This window comes from Arvicanthis niloticus, chromosome 7 (genome assembly GCF_011762505.2).
Source record: "Arvicanthis niloticus isolate mArvNil1 chromosome 7, mArvNil1.pat.X, whole genome shotgun sequence".
In the NCBI taxonomy this organism is placed as follows: Eukaryota; Metazoa; Chordata; class Mammalia; order Rodentia; family Muridae; genus Arvicanthis; species Arvicanthis niloticus.
Genome location: NC_047664.1, coordinates 13,445,211 through 13,472,112, shown reverse-complemented (window position 1 = coordinate 13,472,112; position 26,902 = coordinate 13,445,211). Strand labels below are relative to the sequence as shown.

The 26,902-nt window shown below is 39.7% G+C and overlaps 1 long non-coding RNA gene across 1 annotated transcript in view; it reads left to right on the top strand.

Annotated features, from left to right (window-relative positions):
- The window catches only part of LOC143443023 (uncharacterized), a 47,071-nt gene extending 21,669 nt beyond the window's left edge, over nucleotides 1-25,402 (top strand). Inside the window, exon 3 of the long non-coding RNA XR_013111695.1 lies at nucleotides 21,180-25,402. This is a non-coding gene — a long non-coding RNA (uncharacterized LOC143443023). The remainder of the gene's footprint in view (nucleotides 1-21,179) is intronic.
- Nucleotides 25,403-26,902: the final 1,500 nt, after the last annotated feature.

Genomic DNA, 26,902 nt, shown 5'->3' with positions numbered 1-26,902 from the left:
TTCCTCTTACTTCTATGAGACTGTGCCCCCACCCACACACCTACTCCTGCCTCTCTGCCCTTGCATTTCCTCCACACTGGAGCATCAAGCCTTCAAAGGACCAAAGGCCTCCTCTCCCACTGATGCCCAACAAGGCCATCCTCCCCTACATATATGGCTGGAGCCATGGGCCTCTCCATGTGTGTTCCCAGGAAGGCTGTTTAGACCCTGGGAGCTCTGGTTGGTTGGTATTGTTGCTCTCCCCATGGGGCCACAAACCCCTTCAGCTTCTTCTGCCCTCTAACTCCTCCACTGGGGACCCCGTGATCAGTTCAATGGTTGGCTGCAAGCATCTGCCTCTGTATATGTCAGACTCTCCCACGTCTCTCAGGAGACATCTGTATCAGGCTCTTGATAGCATGCACTCCCTGACATCCACAACAGTATATGCCTTTAGTGACTGCAGATGGACTGGATCCTCATATGGGGCAGTCTGCGGATGGCTCCTCCTTCAGTCTCTGTTCCACACTTTGTCTCCGTATTTTCTCCCGTGAATATTTTGTTACTTCTAAAAATGACTGAAGCATCCCCACTTTGGTCTTCCTTCTTCTTGAGCTTCATGTGGTCTGTGAGGTGTATCTTGAGTATTCCGAGCTTTTGGGCTAAAACCCACTTATTAGTGAGTGCATACCATGTGTGTTCTTTTGAGATTGGGTTACCTCACTCAGGATGATATTTTCTAATTCCATCCATTTGCCTAAAAATTTCATGAAGTTAGTGTTTTTAATAGCTGTGTAGTACTTTGTTGTGTAAATATACCACATTTTCTGTATCCATTCCTCTGTTGAAGGACATCTGGGTTCTTTCCAGCTTCTGGCTATTATAAATAAGGCTGCTATGAACACAGTGGAGCATGTGTCCTTGTTATATGTTGGGGCATCTTTTGGGTATATGCCCAGAAGTGGTATAGCTGGGTCCTCAGATAATAAATACTATGTCCAATTTTCTGAGGAAACACCAGACTGATTTCCAGAGTGGTTGTAGCTTACAATCCCACCAGCAATGGAGGAATGTTCCTCTTTCTCCATATCCACTCCAACATCTGTTATCAACTGAGTTTTGATCTTAGCCATTCTAACTGGTGTGAGGTGGAATCTCTGGGTTGTTTTCATTTGCATTTTGCTGATGACTAAGGATGCTTCTTTAGGTGCTTTTCAACAATTTGAGTTTACCCAGTTGAGAATTATTGGTTTAACATGTACCCCATTTTTAATAGTGTTAATTGGTTGTCTGGACTATAACTTCTTGAGTTCTTTGTATATATTGGATATTAGCCCTCTATTGGATGCAGGGTTGGTAAAGATTTTTTCCTAATCTGTTGGTTGCCATTTTGTCCTATTGACAGTATCCCTCGCCTTACAGAAGCTTTGCAATTTTATGAGGTCCCATTTGTCAATTCTTGATCTTAAAGCATAAGCCATTGGAGTTCTGTTCAGGAACTTTCCCCCTGTGCCCATGTATTCAAGGCTCTTCCCCACTCTCTCTTTTATTACTTTTAGTGGATCTGATTTTATCTGGAGGTCCTTGATCTACTTGGACTTGAGCTTTGTACGAGAAGATAAGAATGGGTCAATTGACATTTTTCTACATGTTGACCTCCAGTTGAACCAGCACCATTTGTTGAAAATGCTCTTTTTTCCCCACTGGATGGTTTTAGATCCTTTGTCAAATATCAGGTGACCATAGGTGTGTGGGTTCATTTCTGGGTCTTTAATTCTATTCCATTGATCTTCCTGCCTGTCTCTGTACCAATACCATGCAGTTTTTATCACTGTTTCTCTGTAGTACAGCTTGAAGTCCAGGATGATGATTCCCTCAGGTTTTTTTATTGTTGAGAATAGTTTTTGCTATCCTGGGTTTTTTGTTATTCCAAATGAATTTGCAAATTGTTCTTTCTAACTCTATGAATAATTAACGTGTAATTTTGATGGGGATTGCATTGGATCTGTAGATTGCTTTTAGTGAGCTGGCCATTTTTACTATATTAATCATGCCAATCTATGAGCATGGGAGATCTTTCCATCTTCTGTGATCTTTGATGTCTTTCTTCAGGGTCTTGAAGTTCTTGTCATACAGATCTTTCACCTGCTTGATTAGATTCACACCTAGGTATTTTATATTATTTGTGACTATTGTGAAGGGTGCCATTTCCCTAATTTCTTTCTCATCTTATTTATCCTTTGAGTAGAGGAAGGCTACTTATTTGTTTGAGTTGATTTTATATACAGCCACTTTGCTGAAGGTTTTTTTTTTTTTTTTTTTTTTTTTTTAAATCAGGTTTAAGAGTTCTCTGGTGGAATTTTTGGGGTCACTCAAGTGTACCATCATATCATCTGCTAATAGTGAAATTTTGACTTCTTCTTTTCCTATTTGTATCCCTTTGACTTCCTTTTGTTGTCTAATTGCTCTATCTAGGACTTACAGTACTATATTGAATAAGTAGGGAGAGAGTGGGCAGCCTTGTCTAGTCCCTGATTTTAGTAGGAATGCTTCAAGTCTCTCTTCATTTACTTGATGTTGGCTACAGGTTTGCTGTATATTGCTTTTACTGTGTTTAGGTATGGGCCTTGAATTCCCGATCTTTCCAGGACTTTTACCATGAAGGGGTGTTGAATTTTGTCAAATGCTTTCTCAGCATCTAGTAAGATGTCATGTCATTTTTTTCTTTGAATTTGTTTATATAGTGGATTACATTGATGGATTTCCATATACTGAACCATCCCCACATTCCTGGGATAAAGCCTACTTGATCATGATGGATGATTGTTTTATGTGTTCTTGGATTTGGTTTGCAAGAATTTTATTGAGTAATTTTGCATCGATATTCATAAGGGAGATTGGTCTGAAGTTCTCTTTCTTTGTTGGGTCTTTGTGTGGCTTTGGTATGAACGTAATTGTGGCTTCACAGAATGAATTGGGTAATGTTCCTTCTGTTTCTAATTTGTGCAATAGTTTAAAGAGAATTGGTATTAGGTCTTCCTTGTAGGTCTGATAGAATTCTGCACTAAAACCATCTTATCCTGGGGTTTTCTTGGTTGTGAGACTTTTTTTTTTTTTTTTTTTTTTTTTTTTTTTTTTTTTTTTTTTTTTTTTTTTTTTTTTGGTTTTTCAAGACAGGGTTTCTCTGTGTAGCCCTGGCTGTCCTGGAACTCATTCTGTAGACCAGGCTGGCCTTGAACTCAGAAATCCGCCTATCTCTGCTGGGATTAAAGGTGTGTGCCACCACTGCCCGGCTTGGTTGTGAGACTTTTAATGACTGCTTCTATTTCTTTAGGGGTTATGGGACTGTTTAGATGGTTTATCTGATCCTGATTTAACTTTGGTACCTGGTATCTGTCTAGAAAATTGTCTATTCCATCCAGATTTCCCAGTTTTGTTGAGTATAGGCTTTTGTAGTAGGATATGAGGATTTTTTTTTTTAATTTCCTCGATTTTTGTAGTTATATCTTCTTTTTCATTTGTGATTTTATTAATTTGGAAACTGTCTCTGTGACCTCTGGACAGTCTGGCTAAGGGTTTATTTATCTTGTTGATTTTCCCAAAGAACCAGCTCCTGGTTTTGTTGATTATTTGTATAGTTCTTTTTGTTTCTGCTTGGATGATTTCAGCCCTGATTTTTATTATTTCTTGCCATCTACTCCTCTTGGATGTATTTGCTTCTTTTTGTTCTAGAGATTTCAGGTGTATTGTCAAGCTCCTAGTGTATGGTCTTTCCAGTTTCATTTTGTAGGCACATCGAGATATGAGTTTTTCTCTTATCATTGCTTTCATTGTGTCCCATAAGTTTGGGTATGATGTGTCTTTATTTTCATTAAATTCTAAAAAAGTCTTTAATTTTTTTCTTTACTTCTTTCTTGACCAAGTCATCATTCAGTAGAGCATTGTTCAGTTTCCACGTGTATGCAGGCTTTCCATTGTTTTTGTTATTATTGAAGACCAGCCTTAGTCCATGGTGATCTGATAGGATGCATGGGATTATTTCAATTTTCTTGTATCTGTTGAGGCCTCTTTTGTGATAAGTTATATGGTTAATTTTGGAAAAGGTACCATGAGGTGCTGAGAAGAAGGTATATTCTTTTGTTTTAGAATGAGATGTTCTATAGATATCTGTTGGATACCAAAATTTGGTTTGTAACTTCTCTTAGTTTCATTTTTTCTCTGTTTAGTTTCTGTTTCCATGATCTGTCCATTGATGAGGGTGGGGTGTTGCAGTCTCTCACTATTACTGTATGAGGTGCAATGTGTGCTTTGAGCTTTAGTAAAGTTTCTTTTATAAATGTGGGTGCCCTTGCATTTGGAGCATAGATGTTCAGAATAGAGATTTCATCTTTGTAGATTTTTCCTTTGACCAGTATGAAGTGTCCTTCTTTATCTTTTTTGATAATTTTTGGTTGAAAGTCAATTTTATTCGATATCAGAATGGCTACTCCAGCTTGTTTCTTGGGACCATTTGCTTGAAGAATTGTTTCCCAGCCTTTTACTGTGAGGTAGTGTCTTGTCTTTGTCACTGAGGTACGTTTCCTGTATGCAGCAAAATGCTGGGTCCTGTTTACATATCCAGTCTGTTAATCTATGTTTTTTTTTAATTGGGAAATTTATTATGTTAAGAGGTATTAAGGAAACATGATTGTTGCTTCCTCTTATTTTTGTTATTAGAGGTGGAATTATGTTTGTGTGGCTATCTTCTTTTGGGTTTGTTGGAGGAAGATTACTTTCTTGCTTTTTCTAAAGTGTAATTTCCCTCCTTGTGGTAGAGTTTTCCCTCTATTATCCTTTGTAGGACTGGATTTGTGGAAAGATGTTGTGTAAATTTGTTTTTGTAATGGAATATCTTGGTTTCTCCATCTATGGTAACTGAGAGTTTTGCTGGGTATAATAGCCTGGGCTGGCATTTGTGTTCTCTTAGGTTCTATATGACCTCTGTCCAGGATCTTCTGGCTTTTATAGTCTCTGGTGAGAAGTCTGGTGTAATTCTGATAGTCCTGCCTTTATAAGTTATTTGACCTTTTTCCCTTACTGCTTTTAATATTCTTTATTTGTTTTGTGTATTTGGTGTTTTGATTATTATGTGACAAGAGGAAATTCTTTTCTGGTCTAGTCTATTTGTAGTTTGGTAGGCTTCTTGTATATTGATAGTCATCTCTTTTTTAGGTTAGGAAAGTTTTCTTCTATAATTTTGTTGAAGATATTTACTTGACTTGAGAGAATTAAAAAAAAAACAGTGCACGGCTCGGCTAGTTCCCAAGCCACCACAGTGTTGGTGCTCTATGCCCCCGGCTCTGACACAGCACTGGCTAGCCCGAAGTGCATGCTTAGGACCCATGAAAAGCCCGAGTGGCTGCTGCCTTTTCTAGCCAGCTCTGTAGACTCTCTGGCTCCAAGCATGGCCTTTGGGTCAACTCCGCCACCCTCTTGGTTCTAGGCTCAGAGCAGACAATGCTCGCCAACCTCGCCTTACCCGGTAGAAAGAAGACTCTTAATGCGTAAAGATTATTCAATGAATTTCTATATCAGCAAATACCCAATACACAAGATGCCCACACAATTAGAATTGTTACCTAATATCTAACCGTTTAACATGAATAATTACTCGAAACTTCTAGAAACCCATCTATATGTCTGCCTCCATTTTCTTCTCTCCTCCCCTTCCTCTTTCCTTCTCTCAGCTCCGCCTCCTTTTCTATTGCCCAACCCCCTAGCTCTATTGCAAATACAATGTGGCAGGAAAATTTCTGCCACATTTACTGGCTCTTTAAGTTGGGACTATTCACTCTCTTTTATACCTATTATCCTTAGGTTTGATCTTCTCATTGTGTCCTGGATTTCCTGGATGTTTTGGGTTAGGAACTTTTTGCATTATGCATTTTCTTTGACAGTTGTATCAATGTTTTCTATGGTATCTTCTGCACCTGAGATTCTTCTATCTCTTGTATTCTGTTGGCAATGCTTGCATCTATGACTCCTGATCTGTTTCCTAGATTTTCTGTCTCCAGGGTTACTATCTCCCTTTGTGATTTCTTTTTTGTTTCTGTTTCCATTTTTAGATCCTGGATGGTTTTGTTCAATTCCTTCACCTGTTTTGCTGTGTTTTCTTTAAACCTTTAATGAATTTTTATGTTTCCTCTTTAAGGGCTTCTACCTGTTTACTTGTGTTCTTCTGTATTTCTTTAAGGGAGTTATTTATGGCCTTCTTAAAGTCCTCTATCATCATCATGAGAAGTGATTTTTAAATCAGAATCTTGCTTTTTCTGTGTGATGTTGTATCCAGTACTTACAGTGGTGGTAAAACTGGGTTCTGATGATGCCAGGTAACCTTCGTTTCTGTTGCTTATGTTCTTGCATTTGCCTTTTGCCATTTAGTTTTCTCTAGTGTTATCTACACTCACTGTCTCTGACTGGAGCCTGTCTCTCCTGTTATCTTTGTTGTGTCAGATCTCCTCAGAGTCCAGCTGTCTCTGTGATCCTGTAATTCTGTGATCCTGTGACCCTGAGATCCTGGTGTAAGAGCTCCTGGGAACCAGACTGCCTCTGGGATCCTGAAATGCGGATGTGACCAAGCTCCTAAGATCTTGTGATCCTATGTTTCTATGTTCCTGAGTGTTAGAGCTCCTGGGAGTCTAGCTTCCTTTGGGTGTTGTGGGATTGGATGCAGAGTTAGTCCCCAAGGTTTGTTTAGGGCACCAGTGCAGACAGGAAGGAACCCATGCAACTGGCTGGGGGGAGGTGCCTGGGTTCCTGGGGGTCCCCGTTACTCTCTGTTTGGGGTGGGTGTCGAGTTCTCCTCACCTATGATCCTGGGTGTGTTAGAGCTCCTGGGAGTTCAGCCTCCTCTGGGTGTTGTGGGATTGGGTGCAAAGCTGGTGCCCAAAGTCTGCTCCGGGCACTGGCACAGACTGGAAAGCTCCTCATAATATTTTAAGAAAAAGTTTCTTCTTCAAAGTTTTGTCAGATATTTTGCTTTTTTCTCATAATAATAAAAATTTTAATCCATCTGGGATATATTGAGTACTTAGTTGTTTTAAATTTTTTATGAGTAGTTCCAATACTCTTTATCAACCTTCCTTGTATCAGCTATTATTATTTGACTTCAAGAAACAAAAATCTAAGCATGAGTGGCTCAGATATAGGTCCTTCTTCTATGTTTAAATAGTTCTTCTTCTACGTTTGCATAGTTGTGTAGCTGCTGGGCTATTGCTGTTCCTATGATGTGGAGACTGGAAATTCAGACTCTGTCTTTCTCATGTGTGAGGCTTATGACATCACAGTTGTGAGCCGGTTGTTGGGCCTCTGTGTCAAAGCAGGAAGGGAGAAAAGTCCTTTCTACTAGGAGAATAAATTTTTTGTAGAAACCTATCAGTAGACTTTCTCTTAGCTCTCATGAGCCAGAGAGAATCACACGGTCACATTTAACTGCAACAGTGGCTGGCAAAGAATTTCATTCTTTTTGGTTTCTTAGGAGGAGACAGAAGAGAAGTGAAATTAAGGAAAGGACATTGATTGAGCCAGCTCATGAAAAATGTTTTACATACTTTTCTGTCTGCTTTTATTTTACAAGCTTTCTTTGTACAACTTTTTTTAAAGCTGATTTCTCACCTGTACAAAGTCTTGCTATGTACCTTTGGCTAGGCTAGGGCTGTTCAGACCAGTCTGCCTCATATTTACCTCGATTCTCCTGCCTCCCAGTGCTGAGACAGAGGCCATCATGTCCTGGAGAAACATACCATGTATATTATTTTATTTATATGACTATATTTCATTTTATAAATATGCCTTTTATACTGAATCTTCTTTTCATTTGGATTTATTAATGTAATATAGCTAGTACATTAATCATTTTATAAATTTTAAATGGTTTATATTGATAAGAACTTATTATTTTCTACATCCCTTGTTAGTGACATTCTCACTATTCATATTATTACACACATGTTTCAGAATTATGAAATTAAAAATACTGGGTTTCAGATAAGAATATTAAATCCACAAATTTCAGTTCAATTCTATTGGTTAGTACAGACATTCTAATGTTTTCAGTCTTGATTGTGGAACTATTTCTTCATTTACTTGAATAATTTCTTAAGTGTTCTAACATAGTTTTGAAGTTTGTTTTAAAAAGCCTATCCATTCTAAGTTTAGAAAATGAGGGTACTGCAAGTCAGATCTCTTTCCTCATTGTATTAGCTAAGTATAGTTAAGGTTAGATAAAAGTCACCTTGTGGTTTATTATCATCTTGAAAATCAAATTGATTCTTTCAAATGGGGCTCTGTAGCTATGGACCTGGCATTTGCCTGCCCACCCCAGAGCAGAGTCACTGGTATACCTCACCTTCTGTATCTGTCAGGTTAGGCTGCAAGTAACAGACAACTGAAGCCTCAGGTTTTTGCATAAAAAAGGCTCCTTGTACCGAGCCTGATTTAGCTGTTTTACTAGCCGTAGAGCTCCTGTTTCCTTTAGGCATCATGACAATCCTGCTGTGGTGAGGTAGTCCTCAATGTGAACAGATGGCCAATCAAAGAAAGTGGATCTTCTCCCTAACCCAGTGGTTCTCAACCTGTGAGTAGCAACCTCTTTGGGGATTAAAAGGCCATTTCAGAGGGGTTCCGTATCAGATGTCCTGCATATCAGATATTTACATTACGATTCAAACAGTAGGAAAATTACAGTTATGAAGTAGCAATGAAAATAACTTCATGGTTGGGGGGAGGTGTCCACCACAACATGAAGAACTGGACTAAAGGGTCGCAGCATTAGGAAGGTTGAGAACCACCTTCCCCATTTACACAGTATGTTTTTCAGTCTCATTGGATTGGTTTATGCCCTTGCTCACCCTAATGTAGTAACGTTGGCTGGGAGTAACTTTATTATCTCATTTTATGCATGAGCTGGGACAATAGAATCATTTTCTTCTATGACATATGGACTTCCTGTAGAAAATACGAATATCTGGATTCCTTTTCACTTCTGCTGCCAAATTAGGATAGTTAAAAAAGTTAAAAACAGTTGAATAAAGGATATTGGGGAGGCAGCTGTGACACACACCTTATATTAGAGGCCTGCCCAATTGCCAGAAATCCAGATTAGATTTTTTTCTTTGTATTCCTCAATCACAGGGATGAAAACTACAATAAAACTGTTGTCTATAAGTTGTACCAATGAGAGGTACTTCACTTATAATCCCCTAGTTGTCTTCTAAAAATGGGTGTATCACAAATGGGGAAAATTAATTCCACAATTATGAATTGTAAATTTTATCATTTGCCCCTTTTCCCATGTTGAGTGAATGATCTGTTTTTTACTGTCTGAATAGGATAGGAATTTATTCATTTACTTCTGCTACGAAGAGAACATAAGGTCTTATGCATGCTACCCAAGAACACTACAATTGAGGTACATCCTCAGTCCTTGGGTTTTGGTTCAGGGTCTGACTATTTTTGATTCAGGTTGGTCTCAGATGAGAAATTCTTGAAAATAGGTATCTATTACCATGTCTGAGAAGGTAGTGGGAAAGAACAAAGATTGGCTTTGTGATATTATGGCCTTTGGTCTTCATCTATCTGTATTTCTCTTTAGATTGCAAACCCATGATGGTGGGGACCATGCTTGCCTTGTTTTACTTTTGCCTTATTCAGCTTCTAGTAAATAAGTTTCTAGTGTTAAGATCTAGGTAAAATATCAAGGCCTAGGTGAAGTGTTAAGGCTGAAGTTAAATATTAAGTCCTAGGTAACTGTTACCTGGCTAGCCTGCCATTTTGTGCTGTTACTAATATTATAAGGAAACTTTCTCATATTTCTGCTGTTACTAGGAAACTTTCTCATGCCCAAGTTGATTACATATTCTGTTCAATTCTGTGCCCTTCGAAGCCAATCATGATAGAAGTCAGTAGAATTGTTTTGTATAGTTACCCACAATAAGCTTGGACGTGAACCGATCACCCAGCCATATTTCCTGCACCTAAATATAAGCTTTGATGGTATTTGCTTTTATAAGCTGCCCCTGAGATGGACCCCAACCTAAGAGATACCTGTACAAATACAAGAAACTATTTGGAATAAGACTTCCATTTTGATTAGGGGTCGAGTAAAGTTTAAGTTCCCAAGTATTCCCTGGGAACTGACATCTTTCTACTTGGCAGAAAGAATCATGTTTATGTGGGTAACTGACATCTTGGTTGGCAAGTTAAGATATGAATGTTAGATAAGTCTCATCTAGGGGGACAAGTTAAGACATGAATATTAGACAAGGCAAGTCCCCTGCCTCAGTTGAGTACCCCAACCAACGGGAGCAGGATAAGTGCACAATAAATTATATTTCCTTCTCCTAAGGAAATCCCCTATCCTTAAATTCTAATTGGTAAAATAACTTGGCACAGATGTTTGTAGATTTTAGGCTTGAAAACCTTGTAGGATCCTAACTCAGTGTCACAGTTCAGCTCCCAAACCTGAATCATGGCCCTGATCCATCAGTCCTGGGGTATATGCTCAATAAATTATCCCTGTCTGACTGAGATCAGTGTTCACGTGGTTTGTGAGGTGACTCCTGGACCCCAACATTAGTACATAATGTTGTACTATCCTTCAATCCTTCCAACCACCTTGTAATTACCCAGATGTCAGTTATTCCTCCAGGAAATTCTATATAGCATTTCTCTTCACAAATAGGTACCAAAACCTGGCTAAGGGACAGCAAAGTCCTTTGTTGCCTGTTTCTTACTACTTTGTCCTCTAGAGAGGCACAGCTCAGCTGCTCAAACAAGATTTGATGGAATGTAAGTGACTGGTAATTTACTAAGAGCTATCCTAGAGTGAAATGTGATAGATCCAATGTTGTAGCAACAGACACCACATGACCTTAGAGACAGACAAAGGTTGAGCCTGTGGTTAGTAGTGATGGGAAAAGTTGATGGTAGGTGTGTGAGAGCCAGGAATCAGTGGGCTTTATCTTCTGGCAATGTTTAATCCTAGAACAGATGAAAATACAGAGGACTAACTTCAGAATCTTGGATGAGATTCAAAGATTGACTGGTGGGTTGGAGAAGTTCCTCCTTCCTGTTCATATAGGTTACCAGGACATATTTACTAATCTAGGTTGCTGGGTTTCTTATTTCTAAAATAGAAAAAAATCGATTCTCTAAAGTGAGCGTTTGTGAATTTAATAAAGCAATGGTTAGAATTTCTCTATAGAAAAATGCAGTAGAGATACAAATTATTCCAATAACTAAATATACACAAGCTTCATGTAGATACTGAAGATATGAAGGAAAAATGGCACTGGTTTATTCATGTTAAGTCATGACCCACAGATCTGCACTGCTCATTGATATCCTTATATTAATACTGCCACAATTCTGCATGTTCATACAATACAACTGTGTGTGTGTTCACGAGCACAGAATTCTGCATGTTCATACAACACAACTGTGTGTGTGTTCACAAGCACAGACGCTCTGTAGATGCAGAATCACATACTTGTTTTTTAACTCCACGGCTTTTTGTTCTACCAGAAAATGTAAAGGTGAATTTAACATTTTTGTCATGTTATTATGACATTATCATATGCTTTGCAAGTCCAAGGGACTGCTCAAAGCTTAAAAGAATTGCAACAGCAGCAACAACAAGTCAAGCAAGAGAATCTGACTTAAAGTATTTAAACCCTGTAGATTAGAATGACTCCATTGTGCAGACGTGTTTGCCCCGAGAAATATGGGAGATTTTAACAAAGATGATGGTGATTTGAGGTTTTTGTGGTTAGAAGGAAGAAGCTTAAGTTATTTGAAAAAAGATTCCCTGACATGGAGCAGACAGGTGCCTAGTCATACATAGCTTTACTGCAATTAGTTGGAAAGGACTTAGAAGTGGGATGACCTTGGTCCCACCTGAGTCCATGACTTAATGAGTGAAAGACCTTGAGAAGTCACAGAGGTGCAAAGTTAGATGCCAGCTGAAGAGAAGGGAATATTTTCCAGTTCTTCGGCTGTGATTACTTCCAATCACTTCTAAAAATAAACAAAAAAAACCAAAACAAAACAAAAAAAACAAAAACAAAAAACAAAAAAACAAAACAAAACAAAAACAATGCTTATTGTTGGGACACAATTAAGCAACAGTGTGAAATGAGAGCCTGAACTGGAGTGAGATTCACCAGAGCCACGAGGAGAGGCAATGCCAACACTATTGAGTGGTTAAAATGCACGACACTGTGAACCTCACACTGCATCTGTCATGTACTGCATCTATCATGCATTTAGCCCTCAAACAATTGCAGGAATAACCGTGAGATAGCTAGCACATGTTTCAAGCAAGCAATGAGAACAAACTGTGGAATTTCCACAAACCTGCCAATGGCCTTGTGTACACGGAGGTCAAAATCCCTCAAGTGTCCCTGTGGGATAATCCAGGGAGATAAGGCTACTGGTATCGCCCAGGGCTTTTTGTGTCCTTGAGGCATCTGGACACTTACCAAGCACAATACAGATAAATTCTTTGTCTCTATTGTGCTAGACTTGAGCAGCGTTAGATATGGTTAATTGAAACCATTTTTTCACAGGGCCTCCATAAGAAAATTACCGGGTTTTTAATCTCTCTAGCTATGAGGTTATAGCTTCCTCTGGACCCTTCTCATCTTCCCAACTCTATGGAGAAGATGTCAGAGACATCTTCTTCCACTTGTCAATTAAGATCCCTCTGCTTCTCTCAGCCGCTATGTCCTCAGAGTTCTCCTTATCCTTATCAGTTAATCTTTCTCTCTGCTAATGGGCACAGACTATTTTTGTCTCATTCTGCACTCCAGGTTCACAACAATATTTGCAATAAGCAAAATCAATATTATTTTTCAATTGCACATCCTAGTATTAGAGTAATTTATTCAAGATTAATAAGAGAAACACTTGCCACAATCAAAGAAAAAAACTCTATTCTTTCCCACCCTCTGGAGTGGTTTTACTGGGTTGACCTGTTTGCTATCTTGCTTCAGGAGTACCACAAAATCCTTGAACCCATGTACTGGTGTGCTGTCCCATGCTCTGGTCTCCTGGTGCCTTGGCTTAGAGCCATCCTCATAGCCCTTGCTCTTAGGCTCTCCATGTTCTGGGCACCTGCTTATTTCTATTCAAGTTGAGTTATTGAAAGAAAAATTTGTATAATTACCTACCAAAGTAATATATATTCATTTAAAAGTAGAAAAACAAGGAAAATAAAAGTCAGCCACATCTTTCAAGCATTTTATTGACTGAATGTCACAGAGGGGAATCAGTTTTGTCTGTGTCCCTTGTACTCTGCTTTCTAACCTTGAGGACTGTGTCTTGATGTTGTGCCAGCCATCTTGCAGCATAATTAATTCTTTGAGAAGGAAAAGCTGGGATAGAACCTTGATGGCATTACCCACTCATTGAAGGAGCCCAAGGCCATACAGCCCCATGGCTCCTTGATGGCCACATAATCAAATGTACTTATGGTTTGAACATTTATTATATTTTCTAATACTACATGTCAATAACTGATACATCCAGACAAGACTTGTTAGCATGCAATGCTGCCAAGTGTAGAGGAGCCACAGAGTGAACCTCACAACATATATAGATAATTTAATAAAATGCTATACTTTTAAAGAGCATGAAAACCACTAACTCATTAAGTACTTATTTACTGTAAGTTTCCCTGAGTTAGCTAATATGTCTTGGTAGAAAAATATTACTTAGTATTTTTAATTGAAATAAAACGAAAATCTACCTTCTCTGACTTGCATTCCTTTTCAAGTGTGTATGCCTTGGGGAGCCGAATAGTTCATTTTGCTGCCAGCCTACCTTCTCCTTGCTCCTCCAACTTCCTTCCATTTATTACTCAATTATGTCTGACCAAGCAGTCTGGGATGTGAGGAGACTCTTCATAGGGGGCGAGAATGTGATCTCTTTATCGACCTACTGTTCTTCAGCTCAGCTTCTATCTCTGTCAATATAAATCTGGTTTTGAAGATGATAACAAGTTATTGAACTTGCTGAGAGTGGAATGGATTGCCTAGAAGCCTGGAGAAGTAGGTAACAAAATGGCTTGCTATAAATGGACTCTATTAAATCCCACATATCCTATTTGTTCCAAATGGTTGATGACACGGTGTGTTAGCTGACCCTCAGGTTACAAATGAAAACCAGGAGAATGCACTGTGTGATGACTGTCATTGAAATAGTGACCCTGGGTTTGGTCTGGGTAGTAAGCATGACATTGAGTGGAGGGAATGAAGAGGTCCTGATTCACAATGTGTATGATGGCAGGGTAGGGAGACGTAGATACCATGTGTCAACTCTATGACTACTTTTGTTCATTTGCAGACTCTGCCTGGCTAAAAACTGAGGGACAGTGTGGTATGTGGCCTCCACAATCTTCATGAAACTTTTGGGGAAAACAGGGTTAGTTAGAACAATGGTTCAGATCACAATATCTTCAAGACATGGAAAACCCACTTTAAAGTGTCATATACAAACGTTCTAGTTTTTGTTGAGCTCCGTTAGTAAGTCTGTGAATATGTGTGAACAACCTAATGCCCATGTATACATGAGGCCCTGTGCCTCAACCAGCATGGCTTTGGGATGCTCAAAGTTTCAATGATGCACACTAATAAAATTGACTGTGAAGATTACATCAAAAGACTTATGACCTTTAGTCGAACAATGATAGTCTTTGACTTCATGGACCTTTCTTAATGAGACTGATCACTTGTAGGCCTGGCTCAACTGATCACGTTCTCTGATCCTAGCAGAGTTTAGCCATGTCTGTAAGCACTATTAAGGCAGCAGTAGCAATTCAAAATTCCTTCAAGGATTGATATTTAGAGTTAGCAAAACAATTAAGTCTTCATTCTTGGATCAAGTGCAAAATAAACTTCAGAGGAAAGAAAACAGTCTTCTGAAAATATTCTTTCCTTCTCCTCACAGGAAGAGCTTGGCAGTCTCCACTGTCAGCAGCTGTGCCTGGGAGGCGATCCTGTTTGTCCATGTTTGCAGTTATTTAAGATTCATACAAGTCATGACCTCTATACCTAACTTTTATCCAAAAGAAACTCTCAAAGCACAACAAGTAAGAAAGTTTAGTCATGGGAACAACACAAAGAACTTTCTTAAGTGTGTTCCAGACCTCATTGGCTCTCTTTATAAGCATGCATACAACCAAAAGTGTATTTTTTTGTGGCTTCTGGGTAATTCTCATAATTGAAAACATACCATTTAAAAGATCAACAGATCCACCCATGAAGAAGAATCCAATCAGTTCTCCTCAATTGGCTGCCTCACGGAATCACTGCTTCTCTCCACAAGGAGGCCTGTTTTAATATGCCTTATCATGTGGTGAAAAGCTGACCTGGTAGACCTCAGTACCTCAGTGTGCCTGGCAGTGCCAAGCTCTGGATGGCTGGCAGCGGGGTGATATTCTGGCTATGCAGTGCTCCATTAATTCAGTCAGATAACCTAAAATGAAGCCAAAACCTCTCTGAGCATTAGGACAGAGCTCTGTTGGTCCCAATTCTTGACTTTTGTCTCAACTCCAGATGTTAAATGTATTTGGGGATTCTTCCATCCAGGAGAGGCTAAGGAATCCTGACATTATTAGTTGAGGCTTAAATCCTCTTCACTAAATTTCACAAAATATAGTCAACTAAGTGAGATCTGTGTATACATCGCCGTCTTACCAGAGAAGATCTTTTCTGCTGCTAGATCCAACAGCACACAGTTGTCGGCTGTGATAGACTGACAACTACGGCTACTGCTACTTCTGCTTCTGGTGCTGGAGTTTGAAGTCAGTGGGTCAGGTAGTTGTGGAGCAAAACTGGGTATAAGATGGGGGAAGCACACCCATATTGCAGCATATAGGATGAGGGGGGAGCATAAGGGTGGGTGGAAGCTCACTCTAGATTCTCAGCATCCTACACCTAAGTTCTGTGATGCAGTTGTCTTTCAGAAGGTGCTGGCAGTTTATCTCCTACACAGGGGAGTGGACTTTACTCCAGAATCACAAGAGCTGATGGAAAAGGCCTAGAGGCAATTGGAGGTGCTGTCTCATCCTTTCCAGTGGAGCCCAGATCAGCAATTGTGTGTATGAATGGCAATAGACACAAAGAAAAAAATGTCTGCACTAATCTTGAAAGGATAAAAGTAATGACTGCATTATTTCACTTCTCAGTAAGCCAATTCAACAAGAAAGAGAATTTTGGAAAATGTAGTCTCAGTTTAGTTAAACTGACATGGATAGTATGTATCTACCATAGAACAGAACAAGATTAGCTGAGTAGCCAGATTTGTTCACTAATGACAGGAAATCAGACATTTTAACTTATTTGATAGAGAGCCTAAGATGGAACATGTAAAAGCTGAAAGTCTGGGCCTGGAAAGATGGTGTTGGAGTTAAGAACACTGACTGTTCTCACAGAAGACCAGAGTTCAGTTCAGTTCCCAGCACCTGTGTTGGGTGGCTCACAATCACCTATAATTTCAGATCTGGGGGTTCCAACACCTTCTCCTGACATCTTAGAGCACCTTTACTCGGGTACATACCCCCACACAGACACACATAAACACAGACACACATAGATACAGACTCATACACACACATGTACACATAGATACAAACATACTCATATACACAGACACACATAGACATACACACACACACACACACACACACACACACACACACACACACTAAACAAAAATAAATCTCAGACCTAGAGAAATGGCTAAGAAGTTGAGTGTATTATTCTGCAGCTGCAGGGAACCCAAGTTCAGTTCCTAGCACCCACATTAGGTGCCTATAACTCCAGTTGCCTGTAACTCCAGTTCCAGGGGTGGACATTCTCTTCACATCCTAGACAGACATATACAACACATATAATTAAAAAGTTAAAAAATTAAGAAAAAACTTTTGTAAAAGCTAAAAGCCCCACATAAGGTATTTAAATCAAAGGAAGATACAGAGAAAATTAATAATACTTTGGGTAAAGCTAGACATGTCAAGTGCACATCACATGAACTCTCCTCAGAAAGAGGCTTCTGAAGGGGTCTCTAGCAGCGAGGTCAGTGACCCCACAAGCTGTAGGTGTTTACCAGTACTGTCTGAATGAGATGTGGGGAAGTACTCAGGAGAAAACCAGGGAGACAGAATGGTCTCCAGATCCTTATAGAGGACAGAGACTCAGCACTCCTGATATTTCTCAGAGCTCCTGAGGAAGGAGCCTTTGCCAAATCAGTCAAGTGGGAAAGGGGAGGTCTTGCAGCAGCTGAGGTCTGTGACCTAGCTATGTCATTTCATTCTTGGCAGTCTGGGTGGTGGGACAGAGATGGAGATCTCAGAGAGTTCCTAAAATATGTTTTTGTTTTTAGATATGGCTTCACGATGTAGCCCACACTGGTCTTTAACCTGAGATCCTCCTGCCTCAGCTTCCTCAGCTGAGCTAAAGATTATAGGCATGTGCCACCATGACTACTGGGTTCCTGAAATTCAGATTCTCTCACATCTTTGACTCCTATAATTTTCTCTAAAGGGAAGCTAGCACCTTGAGTCATATCCAGATGGGCAGAATGAACCAGTAACAGTTTTCTAATGCTACCATGGTGATAACTGCTAATGACAGACATTCTGAAAAATTTCACATTGGAAAGATGTCTATTTAGTTAATCTTATGTCATTAAGAACTGACACTTTTTCTAAACCTCATTAGGCTATGGCTCTTGCTAATTGCATGTATATGATTGGCCCCAAGTGCATTTATCTTTGACCTGCCCGTGTTATAAATATTTCAGTGCTTCCTGTCAGAGAAGATGATTCATCCTTTTATCTGTTGATTGCAGAGAGATCTAATCTGAGTAAAACCAGGAGTGCCGCTTAGACTCTGAACAAGTAGAAATGCAGGAGGCATTGTATTGTAGTTTTCATAATATTTTAAAGGAAGAAAAAGCTTAAATTAGTCTGAATAATATAGATGCAAAGAATGGTTATACAATTGAAAGAGGAATTAATGTTATGAAAAGAGCTAAGGGGAAAAAAGGAAATACATTATTTAACTGATGAAAAGACTAGCCTATAAAGAAAGAAAATATCTCCCTGGATACCTGCATTGCCCTCAAAATGTTATTTTCTTTTTGGCAGGAGCTTGGCCTTTATATGTGCAAGGAATATGTGCCATTTAGATGGACATACTTCAGTGCTATGACCTGTCTGACCTGAATTAGAAATATCTTCAGAATGCAGAATACATCAATAATTGAACATCTCAGCAACAACAGAGTTGAAATTGCTTTAATGCATGGTCTGCAGTGCTTAAAGTATCCCACAGATTAACTCAAGATCTTAAATCAATTTCTACCAGAGATATTGACAATGAGAACCCAAGTTATATAAAAGTTCACAAAGAATGGAGCCTTAACTGCTTAGCGGTCCTAAGTAGGATGGAAAGGAACTGTGGCAAGTGTTATCTGCAACAAAAGGCCATTGAACATGCCCAAAGAGTCGACCAAGCCTGGTACTTTGGTGAATGACAGTCTCTTTCAGGATAGTTTCCTTTCCAGGGCACGGTGCTCACAGTGATCTTGGTAAATGGAGCCCTACAACACAGGTCAGTCTAGCACAGAGTCATTACCCAAGGCTGTTATGAAAGTGAGGCTAGACAGAAGAAGGTTAGGAGGTCTGGCCATGGTCATATGAGTGACAACTTTGCCTCCAGAGATTTGTGACTCCTTTCTTAGAGGAAAAAAATGGGGTTTCTTATTAGAATAGACATGCCTTCCTTCCCTCCCCATAAGTTAGGAGCATTACTGTATTTGACTACTTACTTCTACCTTTAGACATTACCACCTGGATGAGTAAGGCCCATTTCTCTTTTTCCTTCTTCTCCTACCTCACCACTAAAGAGTCTTGATACAAATATAATTAATTATTCATTGGGATTCATTGATCAGTCTTCAATAGAGTAGAACCGATTCATCTCAGTGTAAAGGCAAGGGCTGTAACAGACTATTACAGTGCAGTTTCCCTTGTTTTTTTTTAATTTATTTTTTTTCCATTTTTTATTGGATATTTTATTTACACTTCAGATGCCATCCCCTTTCCCCATTTCCCCCCTTAGAAAACTCCTATCCCATGCCCCCTTTTCCTTTTTGCACTTATACATTTTTAAAAATGTTAATCAGAGGCTTTATAAGTTTGGTATTGCTCAATCAGAGGTGTAACCCACTACCCAACCTAGATATATCAACTATCTTTGACTGGTGGAGATACGTGAACATCTGCCTCCCTGTCTCCCCCCTCTTTCTCTCTCTCATCACCTAGCTTCTCCTCTCCTTCTTCTCCTCCTGTCCTTACTCCTTCTCTTCCTCTCAGTACTCCTCCCACCTTAGTTCCTCCTACATATCACCCTTCCTGTTAAAATAAAACTTTTCTCTCAAAATACAATTAGAGCATAATTATGCCAATTTGTACCAGTGAGGTACAAGATAGTCCTAATACCCAGTCCATCATTTTGTTGACTAACCAGAACCTCTGTCATCTATCCTAACTAAAACACTTAGTTCTGAGCCTGGCTTTTTCCTTGGCTTTAGGATGAATGTCAGCTGAAGACCATCCTCTCAAATCTTTTCTCTCAAGGTAAATAGCCAGGATTGGCTATGAGGCTATAAGTTTTTAACCCTGTCAGAAATCAAGAATGACTGAGTTAACTATAATTGTGGGAAGCACAAAGCATAGCTTCTAAAACTTAGCCAATTTATAGAGACCTCTGAACACCTGGACCCTCCCTATACTACAAAACGTTGGAGCATCTGATCTTCAGCCTTCTGGCCCAGGATCATCTGACAGACCTAGTGATGCAGGATTATTAAGGGCTGATTACTCTGTCTAGGCAGATATAATCAGTCGACTATTCTGCAAGTGTGTCCTTTTCTGGACAGTAATTTGTCTGTAGATGGAAAGAGGCAATTCTTGTCTAGTGGCTGTCTCACCACAACTGGAGTAACTCCAAAGATGCTCAATTTCTTCTTAGAATTCAATATAGGAAGCAGTTTCCCTTGTTAAAGCCACAGATGTATAGTGTTTCCTATAAGACTGTTCTCTGTGATAGCCCTTCCTTAAGAAGAACAGAAGAACCTGCAGTATCCCTGTGGATGCCCTGGGCTTAAGGAAGACACAGCATAAAATATTTATAGGCCTTCAGAATGTTTCCTATTTGGCCCAGGCACTATATATATTCTTGGGGGCCTGTTACTGCGAGAGACCCCCAGTTTTAGAGGGAATCATAAGTCAGTGTGGTACTGGTAATACTCAACTAAACGAAAGGCTATGATCCATACATTCAAGTCTTCTCAGACTCTTGTGACTCTTGCAGTTCCCCATAAAAGGGCTTGTACCTGAGAACTAGATCTAATACATGTGCCAACTACCTTCCAAGTCCTCTTGGGCTTGGAAAAGAGCATTGAATCTCTTATGAGATTATTTTATACTAACTTTAAGAACTACAAGTGAGGCAAGAGACATCAAATCTGCTTGAATTAATACTATATATTAGGAAAAGGTGATTTGACACAACACTGTTGAAAGAAGTGACTTAATGTGACTTAAAGCCATTTTCTTATATTGCCTCTACAAACTGAGACTATACAAACAAACCAATTACCTAAAATGTATAACAGTTTAGTTTCTGTATATTTTAGATTCAGAGATGAAATACAACCATGGCATAAAAGGGGGTAAATTGTGTCAGTCTTTTCTAGTACTGTCCCCAAGTATGCTCTCTCTGTCTATAACAAGGAGTCCCCAACAGCCTAGGGTCTCAGGGCTTTAGGTAGGCATCAGAGAACCCAGGATGTGTCTCAGCATGGCAAAGCTACAGAAAGTCCCATTCCCTCCCTCTCCTTAGTTTCCTCATCCAGCAGATGCCCACTTTGGTTCTGGATCTTTAGCTATTCTAGATTTTCTCATTGCTTGCTCATATATGACTCAGAACCTGACACTTTATAGAAGCCAGAGCATTTTGTACATGTCAAATGTTTGTTTAAAACATCTCAATTAAGTAATTCCCACATAAAACCCCAACTATGTGAGCAGACCTTTGGCTGTGGGTTTGTGCATTGCTCTGACTGACAGACTCCTTCTCTTTCATATTCCAAAGGGGAGTTACTAAATTCTGGTGATGTATTTGGACTCCTTGGATGGGTCAACTGGGATCCCAGAAGGCTCTCTCTCCATCAGTGAATGAATCTTGGTTACCATCTGGCTTCTTCCCTGTAGCTATTTTGACAGCCCAGTAGTAAAGGCAGAGAAGTACACAAAAGAACCTACGATGACAGACAGCTCTGGCTGATCCTCCTCTTTGCCCTAAAATGTTTTTGAAAGTTAATCAAGAAGAGACTAGAAGGCTTAGTAGGTTGGCTATAACACTAATTGACTTGTAGTCCAATGGCAGCAAGGGTTATTCAAGAAAAGAATCAGTCTTGAATTTCTAAACTGCCATGAGGAGGGGTTAAAACATGAAGCCAGTGGTCAGCAGCTCAAAGAAGGCTTGCAGAACATGGAGGCCAGGTTGCAGAGAAAAATTCATAAATCCTTTCAACATGCTTAATCTATATTGTAAGTTGGAGACTGATCCTAGGACAAAGACATTGCTTATTGACCCCATCTACCAGGGACTGCCAATAGTGACAAGACGTGCTATGCAATCTGGGCACAGTGCCACAAGATCTCTGATCATGGCCACACTCAATGTCCTCCTTGGGCAATATGGCTAAAGAGAATGAGACTGCCCACTGGCCTTCTTCTACCTTCTCCCAGAAAGGACGTCGAGCAGAACCAATGGAAGATCTTCCATAGAATAAGAAAGCATTTCAGATTGATGCCAACACAACCTTGAAGCATCATGACAAGGCCAAGAAACTACGCTGCACCAACATGATTTACATAACCAGTCGAGCAGGGCATACTTTACAAAGGGTGACCACAACAAATTCCCAGAGTTTGTGAGAACATTGCAGTGGGCAGAGAGGATCCAGAAGACTATTAGCAGAATTCCAAAGATGTCCATATTGGCACTTCCTATTTCAAAGAAGGAAAGTGAAAAAAAAATTATAATTTCCACAAGTCTCTGACTAGAACTAAAATCCAGATAAGCTAATAAAAGGCCAAGAGGCAGAGCAAATCCAGAAGGATCAAGAGTAACTAACTGGCATACACCTGGCATTGGAGGAGCATAATAAGAGCAACGAGAGCTTCAGGGGGGGGACTACCCCAGACTATGAAGAACTACACAGAAACATGAAACAGAACCCAAGAGATGCCAACTTCACAGAACTGACTTGCCTGCTACACCAAGCTCCTAGAGTTGCAACTGGTGTTTCAGGATTGTGAGGAATGTAGCCAGCGGGAGCTGACCTTTATTGAGGGTCACCGTAGGGAATCTCTGCTCTGGGATTGTGAAAGGCTGTACCAAATCTAGGGATTTATATCGATAGTGCTATACTCGCAGTACAATTGACCGGATGCTCAGAAGATGGAAATCAAAATACCACAGCCAACTCTGACATGTGACTTGCAGTGGATGGCAACAAACACAGAGTTCCATAATTGGACACTACACAGACAGTGAAAGACTTTGCAGAACTCAGTCTTAAATGAGATGTTTCCATCAAAACCCTCCCCTCAGGGCTCAAGGACCAATGCAGAAGAGAAGAAAAGATTGTAAGATCCAGGGGTGATGGATGACTCCAAGGAAGCAGTGTCTTCCAGACACAACAGGACTGATGCACATATGAAATCACAGAGCTGGTGGCAGCATGCACAAAATCTGCATAGGTACAAGCCTGACAGGGTCCCAGCACTGAAACATGAAAGTGAACATGGGCTTCCACCCTAAATAAGAAGTTACGGCAACTGACAACTGCTGTCAAAGGAAGGAACAGTTTTCTCCCATGGAGACCCCTTGGGCATATTAATAGTATGTTAGGACAGGCCAAATACTCAGGAGCACTTGGCCAACACAAAATTAACTCAGCGGTGATTTTTTGGATCTTTTGTCTCATTTGTGTGTTTTCATACATGTGCCACTATGCCAGTGCTCATATGGAGGTCTGAAGAGAAGAACATCTCTGCTTCCACTATTTGGGTCCTAGGGACCAAACTCAGGTTGTCCACCTTGGTGGTAAGTACCTTTCCCAGTCAAGCCATCTTGCCAACATACACTCCTACTTTAATCACTTTTTCTTCATCTTGTCCTTTCTTCTCAATCCATTCTTTTAAAATAAGCCTGTCACTCACTTTAAGTAACTGCTACCATCACTGCGATTGTTGTCTTATCCACTGCTCTAACAGTTTGACCTCTCTCACTTATTGCTTCTGAATTGCTGTGGCTTATTAACCCATGTGACTTTTAAATTAGAATTGGGAGCCATGATTGGCAAGTGTTTCACACTTCCTTACCTGAGATATCTGTATTTACTAAGCCATGGAAGGATCATTTTGGACTAGTTTGTTTTTGCTTTTGTGACTTAGGAGTTTCTCTGTACTGGATCCTAGTGACTAAAGTCATTTTCTTATACTCTTATTTCTCTTTGTACATTCAAGCCACTTGGAGAAACTTCTAAAAGTAATAGGATAGTCTGCCCTTACCCCAGGACAACCCCATTGGAATTTCTGAGGTGGCCTACACTGATCAGTATTTTAAAACTTGTATATTACTCTAACATGCAGCCAAAGTTAAGACTGGCTTAGATAAGCATCACCTTAGTAACATTCCATAATTATTTTCTACATTTTGAAGTTCAAATCAAGACACATTGGGACATACCTGTGATCCTAATTGTTTGGGGAGGGTGCAGAAAGGAATCAAGGCCCACCTGAGCTACAAAATGAGTACAAGGGAAGTTTGGGCAATTCTGAGAGGTTCTACCTCATAACTTTACAAGGGCTAAGTATATGTGAATAAATCTCTTGTGTACTATTCAAGAGGCCCTGGGTTCAGTACCTAGTACCCTATAGTACTGAGGGGAAGACTTCTGACCTTGCTTGGAGTTATTAAGGAGCTATGAGACAAAGTTAAAAAGACTTTGTGCTGTTATGACATACCCCTTAACATGAGTGTTTGTAAGTCTCCAGGAGCTGGATCACTTCAAGTCACATGCTATGCTAAGTGCTATCAGTCACCTAGGGGATCATTTCACACTCCCACCCCTGGATAATTTGATTTAATTTTTTGTAACCTTGGAAAACAAAGATTGTCAACCTGTAAAATTTTTGCTACCGGAAGGGTGGTCATTGGGGCTTTATTTATTTGGGGTTACAGTGGTGGCCCTGCAGGACTTAATAGTGTTTTGGCCCGATTTCTCTCTTCTCGTCATTCCCACTGAATCTTTCTACTCACACTCTTCCTTACTGTGTGTGCTACATGTTGATGCCACTGAGCCTTGGTGAGCCAGTGGCCAGCCTTGCTCCCATCCTCCAGAGCGCCTGGCAGATTCTCCAGTGTAGACTTCTTGGAAGTTGGGGCCATCAATCTCAAGCAAGCACCCTGGAGGAGCATGGGTTCTTTGAACATGTGGAGTCCAGACAAGCCACTGAACAGGGAAGGGGAAAGCTGGATCCCTCTCTCTAGGAAAGGACAAAGCTGTTCCTCTCTCCTGGGAGGGACCTACTTGTATTCTCTGGATGTGTAGGTGCCCAGGATGACTCCTGCAGCTAAAGAACAGAAAGTTACCAGAGACTTTTCTAGGGATTTGTGACCAAACTCTTGAAGTATGTATTGAAATGAACTCATAGGTGTTCACTATTTTGCTATAACACTAAAAGTTCACTGATCCATTATGAAAGGCCTGGATTTTCACATTGTTCCCTTTACAGTGTCCCTAAGACTTATGGCTGATTCGTCACCATGTCTACCTTGGCAGGGTTAATTTGACATTTCCAAAACAGCCATGCTATTTATCCTTCTATCATAGGACACAAATCTTTTCATGTTTGTTCCCTTCAGTTCTTAATTCTTGGTTTTCTCAAATGATGTTAGCCTTATCTTCTTCTGCTCAGTTTGTTTTTAGACAGGCTTCTGTTTAATGTGTTTCTAGAACCCCTCTGAAAGCCATTCACAGTGATGAACATCAGAGTTACCTTAGGAGGAGGAACTAGAAGGAGCAAGACCACTCATATTTTCTTCATAAAACTCTGTTGTCTTTACTTTCTTAAAGTAAGAGCATATTAACTAACTTCATATGATTTAAAAAATATTAAATAATAAATATGGTCACAAAAAACAAAATGTAAAGAGTTATGCAAACTCTTACTATGTAATTTCTTATAAATACAAATATGCACATAAATAGATACACAAAATAATGTTTCTAAAAAAATAATGTATTTCCTAGAACATTGTAAATCCATTTAGTAAATAAAAAGTCTAGTATATGTGCTTTAAAAAATATAAGCATTAGAAAATTGTGCAAAAAGATGTGCAAAAGAAAGTTTTTTTTGTGCCTAGTGTCTTGTGTTGTCTTTATTCTCATGCAAGAAACTGTAGTAAGTTAGAGTCAAGACACATGCTGAGTTTAACTCATTTCATAGTGCCAACTGACTCAGGCATAATTTAAAGCCAGCAAGCTTGTCCAGAGTTTCAGCTCTTAGTGGAAGTTGTCTGTCTTTGATTGATTGCTTAGGACCAGGGGTTCTGAACACTTCTTGTGACTGACCCAGGGCTGAAGGTGGATGATATGTTGCATTCCTGTGGTTTTTATGATTCCAGTGAAGGCCCTTGGACATGAGTAGCTCTTGGATCCTGAACTCTTCAGTTGCTTCTGGACCCTTTACTTGTTCCTAGGATCCTAATACATCTGGCAATTTCCTCAGACCTCAAATCTCAAAAATTAGCAGGAATAGGCTTTGAACTGTGTCTGAGACTTGGGTCACCTATGAAATTGGAGGTGGGCACTAATCTAAGATTATGAAGAATGGGAGACAGGGTGAAGGAGGGACTTCAGAGAGCCCGGATGGTTCTAGACAGCAGTCAGAATCCCACTCAGACTCTTACCCAGTAGGTCTGGCCTCATCTCAGCTTCAGGAGTTCATTGAGCCCTGAACAGGTCCACTGTTGTCAATAAGCTTTTCCAAACTAAACTTCTCTTTGAAGACAATTGGAGAGAAAGTTGAAGAGAGTTACATGGTAATATATATTTATAAATGTACTATTTTATTTTAGTGATTTATACCATCCTTTTCTTTCTTGGACACACACACACACACACACACACACACACACACACACACACACATATATATATATATATATATATATATATATATATATATATATATGTATATTAGGTTTTCTTTACTAATAGCAAGCTAATTATAAACACAGCATTAAGAGCCATCATCTTAAATTCTCCTTTGCTTATGGAGGTGGTGGTTTGAATATGCTTGGCCCATGGAAGTGCTATGTGTTGGAGGAAGTTTGTTCCTATGTAGGTGTGCTTTGAGGTCCTAGTTCTCAAGCTCCGCCCAGTGTGGAAGAGTCATTCTCTTTTGGTTGTAGTCGAATCAAGATGTAGAACTCTTGGCTCTTCCAGTACCATGTCTGCCTGGATGCTGCCATGTTTCATGCCATGATGATAAGAGACTGAACCCCTGAACTGTAAGCGAGCCCCAATTAAATGTGGCCTTGGTCATGGTGTCTCTTCATAGCAATAGAAACCCTAACTAAGACATGGACCAATAGGACTAATATAGTAAAAATGACCGTTCTACTAAAAGAAATCCACAGATTCAATGCAATTACAATCAAAATTCAAATACAATTCTTCACATAACTTGAAAGGACAATTTTCAGCTTCATGTGGGAACACACACACACACACACAC